Genomic DNA, 15,993 nt, shown 5'->3' with positions numbered 1-15,993 from the left:
GAGGAATGAGGCTACAAAAGTCAAGACTCTAGCTTCAGTATGCTAGTCTAGAGTCTCAATGATCAACTTCTTTTTTTTCTCTCCCTCATCATCATCAGCATAAAAAACATAAAGTTACACAAAACCTACCTCATCCAGTCAAATTAACCTAACCTAATCCCATTTGGGTTAGCTTAGCACAACCTACTGGTCGGGTCAGGCCAACCCTATGGTGGGCCAGTCAGCCAGCTCTAAGCAAGCTGACAAAGCTAGGAAGGGCCCAATTTATAGGCCCTCCCTCTCATACTTGATGGTCACTTGGGTCCTTCACTCCTCACTTGTATCCCTTTGTATTCTTGGCATAGTTAGGGGAAACGGAAACGTTTTGGGATTTCTGGGAGGGTTGAAACGGGGAAACACGACGTCTACAAAGGGGTTTAGAAAAGGGGGGTTTGAGATTACATTTAGCACAATGAGCACACACATTTTTAGGATGTTACAGGTAATAGCCTATAGCCCACTTGTGCCTTAAATAAAGTGCATAGTACATACTACAATTTAAAATGAAAAAAATTAAAGCTTGAAACACTACCAGTCTAAAACGGCCCATTTCAGAAGGGCAGAAACGTATCACACCCATTTCGGAATGTTTCAGACAGAGAAAAGTTTCGGACCAAAAATGTTTTTACTGAAACATTTCGGAGCAAAATAACCCCCAAAATGCATTCCAGTGAAGCTATGATTCCTTTTGACATACAATTCCTATTGCCTCAGTGTCCTGCCTCCCTCCCTACCTCCCTCCCTCCCTCCCTCTCTCTCTCTCTCTCTCTCTCTCTCTCTCTCTCTCTCTCTCTCTCTCTCTCTCTCTCTCTCTCATGCTTCCGCACGTGCACTACTTTCACAATAGTAGGTGCAATATGAAAAGAGTGCCTATACAATGGGAGAAAACGTATGTAAAGTAAAACAACTACATCACTTTTGCCTCTTAAGCTATAGTTTATTCTAGCAAATACCAAGTTGATACCAAAAGTAAGAGAAATAAATGAGAGAAAATTGCTTAGTGAAGATCCTTTTAACCTATTTTTGTCTCTTCACTAAGAAGCTTTTCTCTAATGAAGTGGTAATGCAAGTCTCCCTAAATTTTAATGGATTCCAAAAGTGAGCTGTGAATTCTGTCACCCTCTCTTTTTCATATTGTAGCAAAGATTCCCCATCTAAAAATGAGATTCTGCTTATACCTCAAAGGCAAAAAGGCTAATTTTAGTAACTCAATAAAACCATACCACTCTCTGATAGGTTGCTCTTGGGTTTGGCAAACAAACCACCAAAACAAATCACCTATTTCAAGATGTAAGATTGCCAAAGAAATCTTATCTTGATTAGTTATGGATATTTGAGAAAAGTACAGCTCAAAATGCCTTACCAATTCATGAGTTAATCCGGATCTCTTGATCCATTGTATTTGAAAAATTCAACCCTTTCTTTTGGTTAGAACTTGGGACTTAAATTTTGAGGGTGGTGTTTCGCCATATTAATGGTGCACAAATAGTTGTCTGTAAACATATTTTTATTGATAGATTGCTCAATAAGAGTATCTAGATGACCCACTAGCCTCTCAAACTAATCACTCTCATGTGGAGGAGATGGGACTCTAGTGATGGCTCAAGAGGTACAAGAGATATATTAGAATCATGTCACTCAATAGAGAATTGAAACATGGTCCCTTCAGATGTCCTATTGGCAAAAGCTTTCTCACCTCCTCACTTTGAATGGGTATCCATCCTTTCCTTGAATTCTATTGTAATAATTATAGAAATTTCAGATGTCCTATTGGCAAAAGCTTTCTCACCTTCTCACTTTGAATGGGTATCCATCCTTTCCTTGAATTATATTGTAATAATTGTAGAAATTTAAGTGATCTTCCTCTTTACTTGGAATATAGCAAAGTTACAAATTTAATGTACTCCCCTTAGGCAAGTTGTTGAAGTTGCTGTTGTAGTCCCAAACGTTGCTGCTGTCTGTTGTGTGCGTGAGAGAGAGAGTTGGTTTCAAACAGCCCTTTAATGCGAGGTTTTGATGCTCCACTCCCACGTTTGGATAGTACGTTTCAACCCAACCATGCACCTTGAACTGATTTTCTTACTGCTTGAAAAAAGTTCTTTTTCCGTTCTGTTATCTAGAGGTGCCCACTGCCCACATGCTCATTGCCCACTGTCCACTAGTGCTCTCAAGGGCGTGATGCAGAATGCTCTAGGACATCTTCTCCTTCAGCCTATTTACACAGGGGTCAAGTGAGGAGGGGGGACGAGTTTAAGACTTTCCCTCTTGTCACAAATTTTACCTTTTTAGAATTCGCCCCAATTTTTTCCGCTCCAAATCCCCTCCAATCTTCGATAATCCCACATGCATTTCTCTACTGTGCGTGTGTATACATGCCTGTCCTGCGCAAGTGTGTCTGTCACAAGCCAACCAACATCTTGCATGTACAGTATTGTAGCGGGAGATAGACTATCCTCACTCTCTCTCTTGCTCAATACTAACTGCAATTGCAAGATGATGCACTCAATACATAAAGTGAGCTATGGATGTGAGTGAGAGAATCAGAGGGAGAGAATGTAGTGGACCTCCGAGGAGGAAATAGATACAACTGAATAATGAATGCCCAAAGGGCTGAATACAACTGTATGAAGGGGCTAAAACCCTCACTGCAAAACTGGAAGACTAGACTACCTAGAGGAGGTGAATCCTTACTAGATCCCTGAAGAGGCTGAGGGTACCCTGCTAGTGTACTGCGGGGAGGCCTAGCTCTGCTGCTGTGAAGGCTTGAAGGCCTATGGAGTGGATGTGAAATGAAGGCCAAGGGGTTGCGTTTTATAGGCTCCCTTGGGTCTCAAAATAAACTGACTAGAATGGCTGACCGTATTGCTACCCATTGACTAGGCTAACGTGCGACCAGTCCACGTGACAGTCGGTTGGCTGTTGATGTGGCATTGCTGATGTGGCACCTTTGCCATGATTGTTGTTGCGCGGGCTGCTTGCATGGCCGTCTAGTATGGCCATGGGCTGTGGATGCTGGTGACATCCCCTTCTGCTCAAACTCGAACTAGGGTAGAGAGAAAGCTACCTTGTAGTCTACAAGGAGGTCTAGATAGCCTGTGAAGAAATCTTCCTCCACCCGATGTACAACCGTTGTCGATTTCTTGTTCCTCTTTTGAACCGATGAAGTAAAATCTACTCTAGTTCCACGATCTCGGTCTCATCTACAACTTTAGGCTACTCCACATCTGGTACTATGGCGAGTGTCGGAGCCATATATGGTTTGAGCCAGGACACATGAAATACTGGGTGCATGGTCCATGTCAAAGGTAACTACAAGTTCATGGCCACATCGTTCACCATTTTCATATTTGGAAAGGGTCCAAAACTTCGATGAGAAAGCTTCGGACATTTCCTTCCAATCTGCTTGAGACGTTTCTTCATGATCCGCAAATAAACCCATTGCCCTTCCTTGTAATTTACATCACGTTTGTGTTCTCCTAAGCTTTGGCAATGCGGTCTTTTACGAACTCCATGATTTGCTCATAGGTCTCTGTGATGTGACCGGCTTTGTATACCTTCTCGGATGTCTTGGTGAGAAGGGACTTGAACTTCTTACCGAAACCTGCCTCATAAGGAGTCCGACCCACGCTAGAAGAATGGGTGTCATTTAGGATCCCTTGAACTAGGGGTACGTATTGTTCCCATCGGGACTGAGCATCCGCAACATAGCATTTCTGAATATCAAATGCTAACTTGTTGTAGACTTCTGTCTCACCATCTAACTGTGGATGAAAATTGCTGGAGAAACTGAGCTTGGTACCAAAGTTGTCGAACAGGGCTCTCCATAAGTGACTGGTAAACTTGAATCCCTGTCAGACACAATGATACGAGGCATGCCACACATTGGATACCACCATCTGAGAAATAAATGAGCTATGTCGTGTGCATTGATGGTACCTTTGCATGGAATCAGCATGACAAACTTGCTAAACCCGTCCATGATGGTTAGGCACATGTTGTTCCTAGTAGTAATAGCCGATGGAAGGTCTATAACAAAATCCATACTAATCTGCTCAAAGGGTTGGTTCAGAATCTCAAGGGGCTGGAGTAATCCTTGTAGCTTCCTGTGAGATACCTTCACTTGTTGGCACACTTGGCAATGAGACACACACTAATGAACATCACTACGCAAATGAGGCCAAAAAAACTTGTGCTCTATTTTCTCGAGAGTGCCTCCAATGCCTCTGTGTCCACCTGCTGGAGAATCGTGCATATCATGGAGTATGGTAGCGCAATATGAGGGCAACACACAAAGTTGTCCTTTGAAGAATAACCACCCGTCATGTATAGCATAGTCGCATGAGTGTTCGTCAAGCATGACTTTGTACCAAGGTGTCTTGAAATCTGCATCTTTTTGATACTGGTTGCATATTTCTTCGATAGAAGACTCCTGGACTATGGAAATAGAGGTGACCATTCCTCCTCATCTACTATGAGCATCTGCCACAACATTCTTTGATTCGGGCTGATACTCGATCATAATGTCAAACTATTGAAAAGTCTGGTTCCATCTGGTTTGTCGATCGGACCTGACAGCAGGCATGGTTTGAAGCCACCACAAGGCATGATGATCTATGTGAACTATGAAATCCTGACCATAGAGAAAGTGTTTCCATGTTTTAAGGGCATGGATGACTGCACATAACTCCTTGTCATAGACTGAGTATCTAGTCTCTGGTGGAAGTAACTTGTGTCCCTCGAATGCAACGGGATTAATCATGTATTTTTGCAAGTATTTTATCATCTTTCATTATTAGTTTGAGGAATTGTTGGATTTTATGAGTGTAATACCTTGCACAGATTGTTGGATTTTTTCTTATTAAGTCCCTTGTGTCAGAGTTCGTGTGTTGTGGTGTTATATTTTGCTTGTTATTAGTTGAGTATATGTTATATAAACATTCTGTTAAAGGTTCCCACATTCATTCGGCACATGATAATGTCATAAACAAAGACGGAGGACCTAATTACCTCATCATTGCGAATATATCTTTCCTAAGTTTTTCTTTATGGTCCGAAGAGATGCGAAGGTTTTCAAAGTCTCTATAAATTTAAAATGGCTTCAATATTCATATCATTTGAAACGTCTTTTTGCACAACCACATCCAAATGGATTGGATTACTTGATTAATCAGAACCTTAATTGAATTGAAAAAAAAGTTGGGTATATTGTATGAAAAGTTAAGGGATTTGTGTGTCAATTCTCATTTTGCAATGTCTTGATATGTTAGTTGAGGATTTCGAATACGTCTTTCTGAGCCAAAGAAAAGCATAGGGAAATTTAATTCTTCACTGTTCTTGTCTTGAAATAGGCCCAACGGTTTATTGTTTTCGCAAGGGGCTACATAGTTGATATCAGTTTCATAATCTATAAGTTGTTCAGCTGTAATGATGTTATGGATTAGAGTATCTGTATAAGTTTCATCGGCATCGTTTGGGTAGGATTGTTGGTCGTTTTCCTCATCTTCTATATTTTGCTGTGAGCACAGGATTTCTTGCAAATGTTATGTCCACTGTTGGTTGATTTGAGCGTTATTAGATTTGTAAAGTGGTGTTTGAACAAGTGTATGTAACCCTCGCATAAGAATACTTGGCCTGACTTTCCCAATTAAGTATGCGCTTTTATATCGTAGTTTCTTTTTAATTCCAAGTATTATTGATGATTCATCTCCTTAATAAACCTTGGTAATATATGATGTATTTTACTTGTGTCAACCATGACATTTACAATGCTACCATGCATTCTAAACTAGCCACCATGTGTTAGTTCTCTTATTTGAGTAAATGCTATTCTTGGAGCAACTAATCATTCTTCAATGTCATTAAGGATTGCCACATTTAACAACTCTGTGTTTCGCTTTATTTGGTGATGGACAAAATACTTTGGCATGCTATTTAGTTTTATTGTTGTCTTGCATTCTTTGCAAATTCGTTGTTTCTTCTTTTCAAAAGTCACATTTTGTTGTCTCTTACTTATTATCCAAGCGTGTGATTTCTTTTGTATATGTTATTTGTTTTCTAAATAGTAGATGCTCACATGATAAACATTCATATTTTGGAGTGTCTCAAATTGTAGTAATATATTTTTCTATGAACTTTGAAGGAGTTCCAAATGCTTTTGAGTATTTTTGTAGTGTTATACATTCATCTATTATGCGTGTTGCCATTTTCAGTTGTGAGTTTAAGATTTGTTCTAGTACAAGTGTAACATGTTGCTACCTCATTATGATGTTGTAGTTGATTATGTTGTTTAGTGTCTTGGTTCTTATACTCATCTTTGTGTTGTGTTGTGGCCTTTTTTTGTTTCTTTTTAATGTCCAGAATCTTACGTTTGATAGTGTCACTACATAGAATTGCTTCTAGGAATTTTTGCTTTAAGATGTCCATCGCATTAGTGGTAGAAGTGAGTGTGTTTAGACCAATCATGTTTACTGATATACAACCCATGTCTTTCGTCCAATGAGTATACTTTGGTGTTGTTGTTTGTATCGTACATGGGAAAATTAGCTTTTTTGGGCTTACTAGGAGAAGCTGTAGTTTTTATAGCTTCTGTGTAGATTCTATTATTTTCGAACTGCTAGCGTTAATTTGATTCTGTGAATTATGTATTTCAAATTGCAAACCGAATGTGCAAAAGAAAGCATGTTGTAAGAACAAGTATTCAATACAATAGTAACAGTTACTATGTAGCAATCCTTTGGTGTACTGGGTAATGCTTTTGATTTCCGGATGAAAGAGCGTAGATTCGAAGAATGGTTGACCCCATTCTACTGTTTTAAATTCAGTTTGGTTTGAAAAATTTGCGAATTGCATGCACATACATAGGAAAATACACTTATTTTGTGGATATAGCTTGAGGAACTCTAAGTCAATGTTCATTTGTTTAGAGTAGTTTGCACTTGTAATGTTCATTGGTTTAATCATACTATGAGTGTGTTTACTTAACAATTGCTAAAAGAGTATGTTTGTGAGAGGCAAAGATTAACTTGTCGAGAGATGTCAACATTATTTTATTATCATAGTTTGATAATTACATTTAATGTTGAGAATAAATTATTACATAAGTGAGAGTGTCTTTCTGAGGGCTTTCTGAAAGCATAAATGCGGTTATAAATATAACTATTACTTGAGAGGTGTATTTCAAATCGGAGAATATCGTAAAAGATATTATATGTTTCATAAATGGTAGGGTTGTTGTGTTAGTAGTTGATTTGTAGTTTTACAAACTATCTTTCAATATACAAAAAAATAAAATATTTCGTTGGATTTGGGATACTAGTAAACATATAGATATTCTATGATAGTTATAGTGGCATTGTGAAATGAATGCTTATTTTAGTTTAACGAGTAGATTGAGTAGTGTTGGTTTGAAACTAATAAGTACTAACAAATAAATAGCATTATGTAAAGTAGAAATAATAGTGTATTTGAAATGATATCTTACAACTAAAGTAAACTAAGTGTTTGTTTGATATGATTAATTTGTTATGGAAAATGTATTTAGTTAGCTTCTATGAAGAGTTTCTGTTAATCAAAAGACATAAAATGATATTTGTGGTACGTGTGTGCTAAATGATGTGTAGGATGAAATTATATTTCTTTAGTATGATTACAAGTAATAGTGTTACTTCAAATTTTTTAGTAAAGATAATAATATGTTTACTAATCTGATAAGAATTAGAAACTCCTAAGTCACATTTCTTGAGAAGCTAAAAAGAAATATTCATTATGAATAATATCTGGCAAATAAACTAAAGTAAGGGTGACTTTAATATTACAAATACGTAACCTTTATGTAAATAACATAATCATATTTAAAGTATGCACACATCTACTTCTAAGTTCTCAAAATAGAGTATTTACCAAATGAACTTTGCTTGAATAAAAAATAAATTTGAAAGCAAACACAAGTTTTTTTAATGTACAGATTATATATATATATATATATATATATATATACATGTATATATAAAGAAAGATTTTTTTACAAAGTAACATGTAGCACCAAATGCTGCTATGCTATGAAATAACAACGCTTACAAGCTTACATTCTACAGTAGGTTAAAAACACTTAATGAATTTCTTGAACTGTGTAACAAAAGAAACTGAAGCTGGAAAACATTAGGCTACCACTTTGCTATAAGGAAACTGAACTGATGAACTTGTCAAGCACCATTATGCCTTAAAGGGATGAACCCTGCAACCAAACCATGCATGTTGACCAAGATTCTTCCTTTAATTCTCTAGGTGAACAATTTCGATTTTGTGTGTTGTCTTCCAGTAGCTCTATGAAAGGTCGAGGCAAATCTAAAACTTTATCAACCCATGTACCCTTTAGTGTAACCCCCACAATTGCACCATCTAAGCTTGTAATGAGTGCCTTCACTATGGGGATCTTTTCCAAAATCGTAATCCGGTCACATGTAGCATTGGGATACAGTATTATCCTTAAAAATCTTCCCCTCTTTACAAAATGAGCGCACCGGCTCATATAATGTTGAATTCAGGCCCGTAACAGTGAGAATGCCACTTATCTACTATTAACACATCATAACGAGTATTAACTTGTTGAGAGCATGCCCAACATCATGTGATCATGTGTGCATAGCACCATCACGTGATCATATGTGCATAGCACTAACCTTATAGAGTGCTATAAAGGAAAGGGTTAGATCCCCTAACCCTAACCCTAAATGGGTTTGTATATACTCTATTTTGAAACCAAATGTGTAACCCTTCTCTAGTTTCAATCACCTAGGATCAAAATGTATGACTAGATAGGAGTTTACATGATCTCTTGCAAATTTTATCATCCAATGTGTGTTCTTGTATGAAAAGAATATCAATGGGCTCACTTAAAGCCCTTGGATGTAGTAAAATTTTCCCTTGTTTATCATGAATTTCTTCCATTATTTTCCCTTCATTAAATCATTATTGGGATGATTCACAACCACCACTCTCTAAGAACAATTAGATTCACTTCATGCATAGTTAATGCAAGAGCAAAAGCCTAAGAACAATTTAGAGAAGAAGGTCAAAAGTACGAAGAAAGAGACATGCATTGAAAGACAAAGCGTCAAACACCAACACAAAGGACAATCACATTTTGAGAATTGTAAAAGTACTTATATGTGGAGCATCATGGACATCTAAAAGCATGCACATATATGTATTAGATAAAGTACTTATGTATGGGTGAATTTACATATAAGAGAGAATGTACATAGGAAATAATGTACATATAAAAGAGAATGTACATGTGTAAAAGAATGAGTATAATATCCACTGAGAGGCTCTTTGGAGTCGCCAAGATTGTGGTTGCATCTTAAAAAATGAGGAGAATATTGGCTATCAACCAGCCACTTCCCAATGTGCATAAGGCCCATATTTTGTCTCATGTACCAGATAGCAAAACAAAGCAACATATAGTTTATGGCACAAGGCTTTACACACACATAATTTAGCGCCTATTGCCTATACTAAGTCTATAAGTAATGGGGAACTTTGACATGAACACGAACTAGCCGAGCACAAGCCCATCTTACTTGTCTTCAAGCAGAGGCTCATAGATTTTTACACTACTATTGTAGGCTTGCCTGGCTCCATGCGCTCGCGCCTCACTGATGCATGCAATGCTTAAGAGGTGGTAATCCAATAGCAGTGAGTATACCAACATGTAATAGGACCTTATGTATCTTGAATGGCAACCTGTGTGCACCTAGTACGATGATCAACTTACATGTCTACTATGTGTATATAGAAGCTAAGCTTGACATGCATGTTTTTGCGCATGACTAGACTATGGGTAGATACACATGTGGCCAAGTTGAAAGTAAAAACAATATAGAATCCATTCTATCAATAGTATTACATCACAAAGGTTCAAGGATTTGGGGACGTTTTGAGAGGGTGTGTGTTCCTGAAATCTTGAGAATTTCCAATAGATTCCTTTAGAGGGTCTTTTAGTCAAAAAGCTTCAAATTTTATAAGAGATATCTTGTTATATCTAGCTTCACCTTACATCTTGGAAATAGCAATAAGGCTATGGATTGAACTATCAAGGGCCTGAAGGGAGATGTTTTCATAGTAGAGTTTTGATATCCGCTATAAAGATACTAGAAGTGTTTGGGGGTGCAATGATTGCAAAATCTAATGGGGATTTACAGATCTAGAAGGCAAAGTATTAATTTTTAGGAAAGTGGTAATCATCCTCCCTTGTTTTTTTGTTATATTTTTAAAAGACTTCAATTCTCTCTCAAAAAGGTCACTAAGTGTACAATATTAGAAATATGCAATAAGAAGCACTAATGACCCATCTAAAGGACACCTTGTATGCTTTATATATAGGAAAAACGAATGATAGTTTAAGGGAGGAGCATGGCTTTCACGGGGCTAGTAAGTAGGCTATCTCTCTACATATGAAGAAAGGGTTGTTATTAGCTTAATAAAATAATAAGACAAAGACAAGATTTGTTAAGTCTGGATCTTCCTTGACCCATTAACCTTCATAGGATAGAACAAACAATTTTATTTGGTTAATCTTTTCACAAAAATTCCTTAGATAATCAAGGAGACAATTCTAATATCACTATTATAAATCTCCACTGTATTTTCACCGAGGTGTTATGATGAGACATATGATCCCAAATGCAAAGGATTGCATTCTTATAGAAGCCAAAAGTATTCTATGCCCAATGCTCTAGGCATGCTCATCACTTTAGGATGGTAGTTCTTCTCTATACCCCTAGTACTGTAATACATTAGCACGCCATGTATAGATTACCCATATATAGGTGGCTATGTATTGGTAGATACTCATAGCCTTATTTTAATAGTCTATAGGAAAAATATTGTTGTGGTCATCTACTAGCATCCCCTGAATGTCTTCTATGGACCCTTATAAACAAGCTTGTTGTATACTTGCCTCAAACACCGTGTAGCATAGAAGCACTTTCTATTTGAGTATTGAATCTAATACAACAAAAATCCAAAGGGCTAAGTAGTATAAATCATGTAAGGGTTTAACGGTTGTTAAGCTACTAATAGTCCATACTCATCATCATATATGTTATATCCGATGACTAGTACATAAGAGTAGGTAACTGGTAGATGGCCAATAGATGATTGGTAGATAGCACCAACAAATGACCTATAAACATCTCAATAACCAACAAGTAATTAACCAACATAGAACTAGTAGATAACCATCACATATTGACATTTAGCTAATGAAACAACTGAGTGTTCAACATTAGTTTTGATAACTAGATAATTAATAGGAAACTTAGCATTAGTGTATTAGCAACTATAGATAACCTGTAGATACTAGTAGATATCTAGTAAATATCTTAATAGCAAAGCAATAGATAACTCATAGATAAATAACAGATAGGCAATAGAGAACTAGCAAATAATCATTAAATAGCCAACAAACATCTAGATAACTAGTAGTATTTGATAACTAGATAACCGTACTGTCAGCATACACCTTAGTACCAATAAATATCCACAAATATCTAGATAACTAGTATCAAATTTATTATTTGGAAGAAAAAATACAATGAGTTGCATCCATACATTTTGGGCTCTAGAGCGATTGCTGAAAGGCAGGTGCATTTTTGTAAGGCATTGCCTGCAGGCTCCTTTTATGTTCTCACAAAGAGCACGTAGTCCTTCCTTGCTGAGGCTCGAGGTCTTCAATACTTGTGGAAGTATTTTTCATACATTTGCAAGCCTCCATACAATGATCCATAATGAAGGGAACTTTTAATCAATCCCAAAATAATGGAGGTCACATGAAAAAGTCCTACCTAGAGTTTACCCTCAACTACAAATCGCACTCAGCTTTTTTACACATAACTCCTAATTAGCTAATGCGGGCTGCAATGGTGGATTCTTATTCACGATACTTATCAAATGCTTGGAATTCTTTATCTCTAGGCCCTCGTGTAGCGAATAAGCTGACTAATAGCAAGTAGGTGTATTGAAGGCATGTGTAATAATGGTGACACCCAACAACTAGTTGATGTAGATTGCACTCAAGCATGTAAATTCACAATATTGTATGGGGTTTGAAAGCCACCATCTTGTTTGATTTATCTTCACCCATTTGCCTTCATCTTGATCTTGATTGCAATGCTCTCCTTTGTAAGACTTTTGTTATCCTTATCTTCATCTCCATCTCTATTCACTTCCTTGCCTCCATTTCCCATACAGATTGCAACCTTTTTAATTTAAGCCTTTCTCCAATTCAGCTCCATTCAAACATTTTTCTTACTATGACCTTGCATTTCATTTTTATCTCAATCCATAGAGACCTCCTCTCACAAACTTGTTCCAACTAGTAGCTCCTCTATAAATGTTAATACCCCTTTAAGAACTTATGCCGTTTAGTAGGTCCTTTCTAATCATGAATACACCCTCTCAAGGAGATTCTCGAATCTAATACCTTTTCATTCAAATACTTTTATACACCCTCTCAAGGATTGATTCTCAAATCTAATACCTTTTCATTCAAATACTTTTATTTGATAACCAAAACGATGCACCTCCTTAGGTCAAGGAAGCACAAGTATCTCCTCAATCGTGAAGGGACCATAGTCATTCTATAGAATAGGGATCTACTTTTCTCGCAAGCCAAAGAATGATGATTGGACATCTATAGCCACGGTTGATAGATCATAGAATAAAATAGAATTTAGAGCAAAATAAGAAATAGAATGTGTATAGGTGCCTTGATCAGTCCCGAGTTTAGAGATTCAGACTTTAATCGAGTACGGTTCTATTCATGTGACAAGTTAGGAGGACTTGTATAAGCAACAAGGATTCCATTTAGATTCCCAATCTACCCAATTAGGGACCCCCAAATAGGCTCGATGTAAAAATCAAGGCATATCCAAAACCAGGTATGAAAAGTTAGAGCTACACATGAATGGATGCAAGAGGAATATGAGTATGCAATCGACCATGCAAGATTGGGACTTGGATCTCCAAAGAAGGCAAAGAGCCCTCAATGCTAGTAACTGCAATGGAGCTGATTGATTATTATTATTAGATGTTGTAAGGTGAACTCTCTCCTTCTCATCATGTTATTAATTTATATATTGGAAATGAGCATATTGATCTTATATATATGTATTACCATATACATAATATAGTACGAATTATATTTTCACTCAAAAAATGAAATTAAATTAGGAGCCATGATTGCCACACTTCCCCTCTTATTGGCTTCTCTACGCTGTGGACATGGTAAATATGGTAGAATGTGTGAAAAGCACATAGCCTCTATCTTCATAGATGGCTCCCATCATTTTATGTCTATCATGGTAAATATGGTAGAATGTGTGGAAAACACGTAGCCTATTTCTTCAAAGATAGTTGCCACCATTTTACCATCATTGGCTAGACTCATAGGCTCTCTATCATGTGAAATTGTCATTCCAAGTGGGGGGCATGTAGACTATGTAGAGATGGTGAGAAATTTGGCAGATAGCCCTCCCAACATTTGGTTCAATTCATACTCTTTTGTGACACTTCTCAATGACTCTCATCTTTTTCATTGTAGCAAGGCATGTAGCTAGGGCTAGGTTGCATGCACATGCAACTCTAGCTTAACTGGTGGGTTTCTTTGCCATATGGACAAGAAAAAATATTTTCCTCATGTGACCACCATATGTAAAAATGTGATCCAATTGTTAAAACTAATTTCACATTTTTATTGGGGGGTGATTACTTACTTTTCTGATATAGGCCCAAGAGCCGAACCTAGTGACTTAGCTCTTAATAGTTTGCCACCTTCTTGAAGTTGTTAGCACAACCGTTAAGGTAGTGGTTTCCAATATTGCTAAGGTTATCTTTAAGGACTAGGAGTTATACTATATGTTTTTTATATTGCAATGTATGCCTTTGCTTTTATGTTCATAATTTGTTTGAAAGTAACATGCCTTTTCCACCTACCATTGTGGTCTTCCTTGCTTGTGTGGTCCATTGGCAATCAAAAAGGGAAAAAGGTAGTGCTTTTGACAGTGGATACCGCCTTGTTTTTTTGTTCATGGGGGTTTTATGTCAAGTGAATTGTAAAATTTTGAATATGAAGATTTTAAAAAGGAAATGATTTTTAGCAATTTCACATTTTGTATTTATACGATTTTAGGACCTATAAATGCATAAATAAGTTTCTTTAATGTTCTATTTTGTGGACACATAAACATATATATCATGGTGGTAAGGGGGAGAAGGGAGAGGGAGGGGGGGTGGGCACGGGGGGAAGAATATGTGTGCATGTGTGTGTGTGTGTTATTGTACTAAATATATAGGATATAAAGGTGCTCCACTGTTAGTTTGTGGGCGAATGTCCAATTGGGTAGTGGTTAATCCACATTGTCCTCTCTGTGCAATGGCTTACGAAGATGTCCAGCATGTGGCCTGGGCATGCTTGGTTATGAGATGTGTGTGGCAACATTTGTAGGGTGCTATTCAATGGTTGGGCCTCATGGTTAGATTTACCCTTGGTATGAATTGGAAGGCAACCTCCAGAGGTGATCTGAGTGGCATGACTTTACCTACCTTAGGGTAGCAGTTCTACTGGCGATATGGATTTGATCAAACTTAATGGTTGTTGGCAGTAGGATTACCCCGGTGTACTGTGAGAATATGGTACTTGTCTTTTGAAGATGAATTTGGTGGATTTTGTTGTTGGGACAAGGAAATAAATTCTAGTGATTCGCCATGGTATGAGGGATGTCAGTCTCCACCTTTATAAGTAATCTCCTCCATCTTTTGACTCGCTATTGCTATAGCAATGTTGGTGGCTCTGGGAAGTGTGCCCAATTTTCAGAGCCTTTTTGTCTTTTTTGTAAGGGGGTTTTTCTTTGCAGCCCTCCCCCTTGCCTTAATAGTACAAGTCGGATCTTTTTTAACAAAAAGAAAGAAAAAGATATGATATATCTTGATTCATAATCTATAGTTTTAGACTCTCAAACAAATGCCATTTATGGGGCTTGATTCCTCATTGTTCGTGCTTACCCTTAGAGTTTCATCGCTCTTTGCTAATTTGTTCATCATTCACTAGCTCTCCTTCATTGTACTTTGTAAAGCTTTGTTGTCGGGTTGAGAAGGAGTGATAGGTTTCTAGTTTCGATGAATTAAAAGAGGGGTTTTGGGCCTCCACTTTGTTGTTTAGAAAGTTTCTCTACTTAACCTATGAGTATGAATTATGGGGCTTCTGTAAAATGTTTTTCGTGAAAAATCTGCACTGAGTCTGCAGCCCTGCAATGGTTTTAAAGAAAATGCAATTGATCATTGGGCTATGAATCGCCATCGTACTAGTAAGTACTCGGTTAACTAGTAAGTACTATCTTTGTCATTTGAAATGAACTTTTCCCGCTGATTTGATCCAAATCTGATGGAAGTTGATTTTATGCTCTGGTTCCTTGTCCATTGGGCTGCTAGCAGCCTTTTCAGCCAACCTACCATGTGGCAGCGCTTCCCTGTCTATACTCTTCTATTGAGATTTGAGACACATATGTGATATGTGATGTGAGTATCTCGGAGCTCTAACTTCGTCGTCTCCTCTGCCATTGATTTGAGGTGATTTTTGAGCCCAGTCTCTCTGATGTGGTGATGCTACTTTGCTATGCTCGCATCGCTTCCTCTCCTGTGTGTGGATGCTTCCTCCATTTCAGCCGTGAGCTTATACATCGTCTCCTCTGCCATTGGGGCGATGCATTTTATGCGATCATCTGAGCCAAGGTGGTGTAGGCTGAACGGTCTTTGAAAAGCTTCTGTCACTGAGCTGTGGAGCCAAGCCTGCCGGTGATGCGGATGAAGCTGGTATGCTCGGCAGGAAATCTCAGCCGTGGCGCCAATGTGTGATTGTAGCGATGGTGCAGGAATCGTGCGATTTCACTTGGAACC

Source organism: Dipteris shenzhenensis, chromosome 6 (genome assembly GCF_047967505.1).
Source record: "Dipteris shenzhenensis isolate YYH24624 ecotype China chromosome 6, Dip_SZ_1.0, whole genome shotgun sequence".
Classification (NCBI taxonomy): Eukaryota; Viridiplantae; Streptophyta; class Polypodiopsida; order Gleicheniales; family Dipteridaceae; genus Dipteris; species Dipteris shenzhenensis.
Note: the sequence above shows the minus strand (reverse complement) of the source record.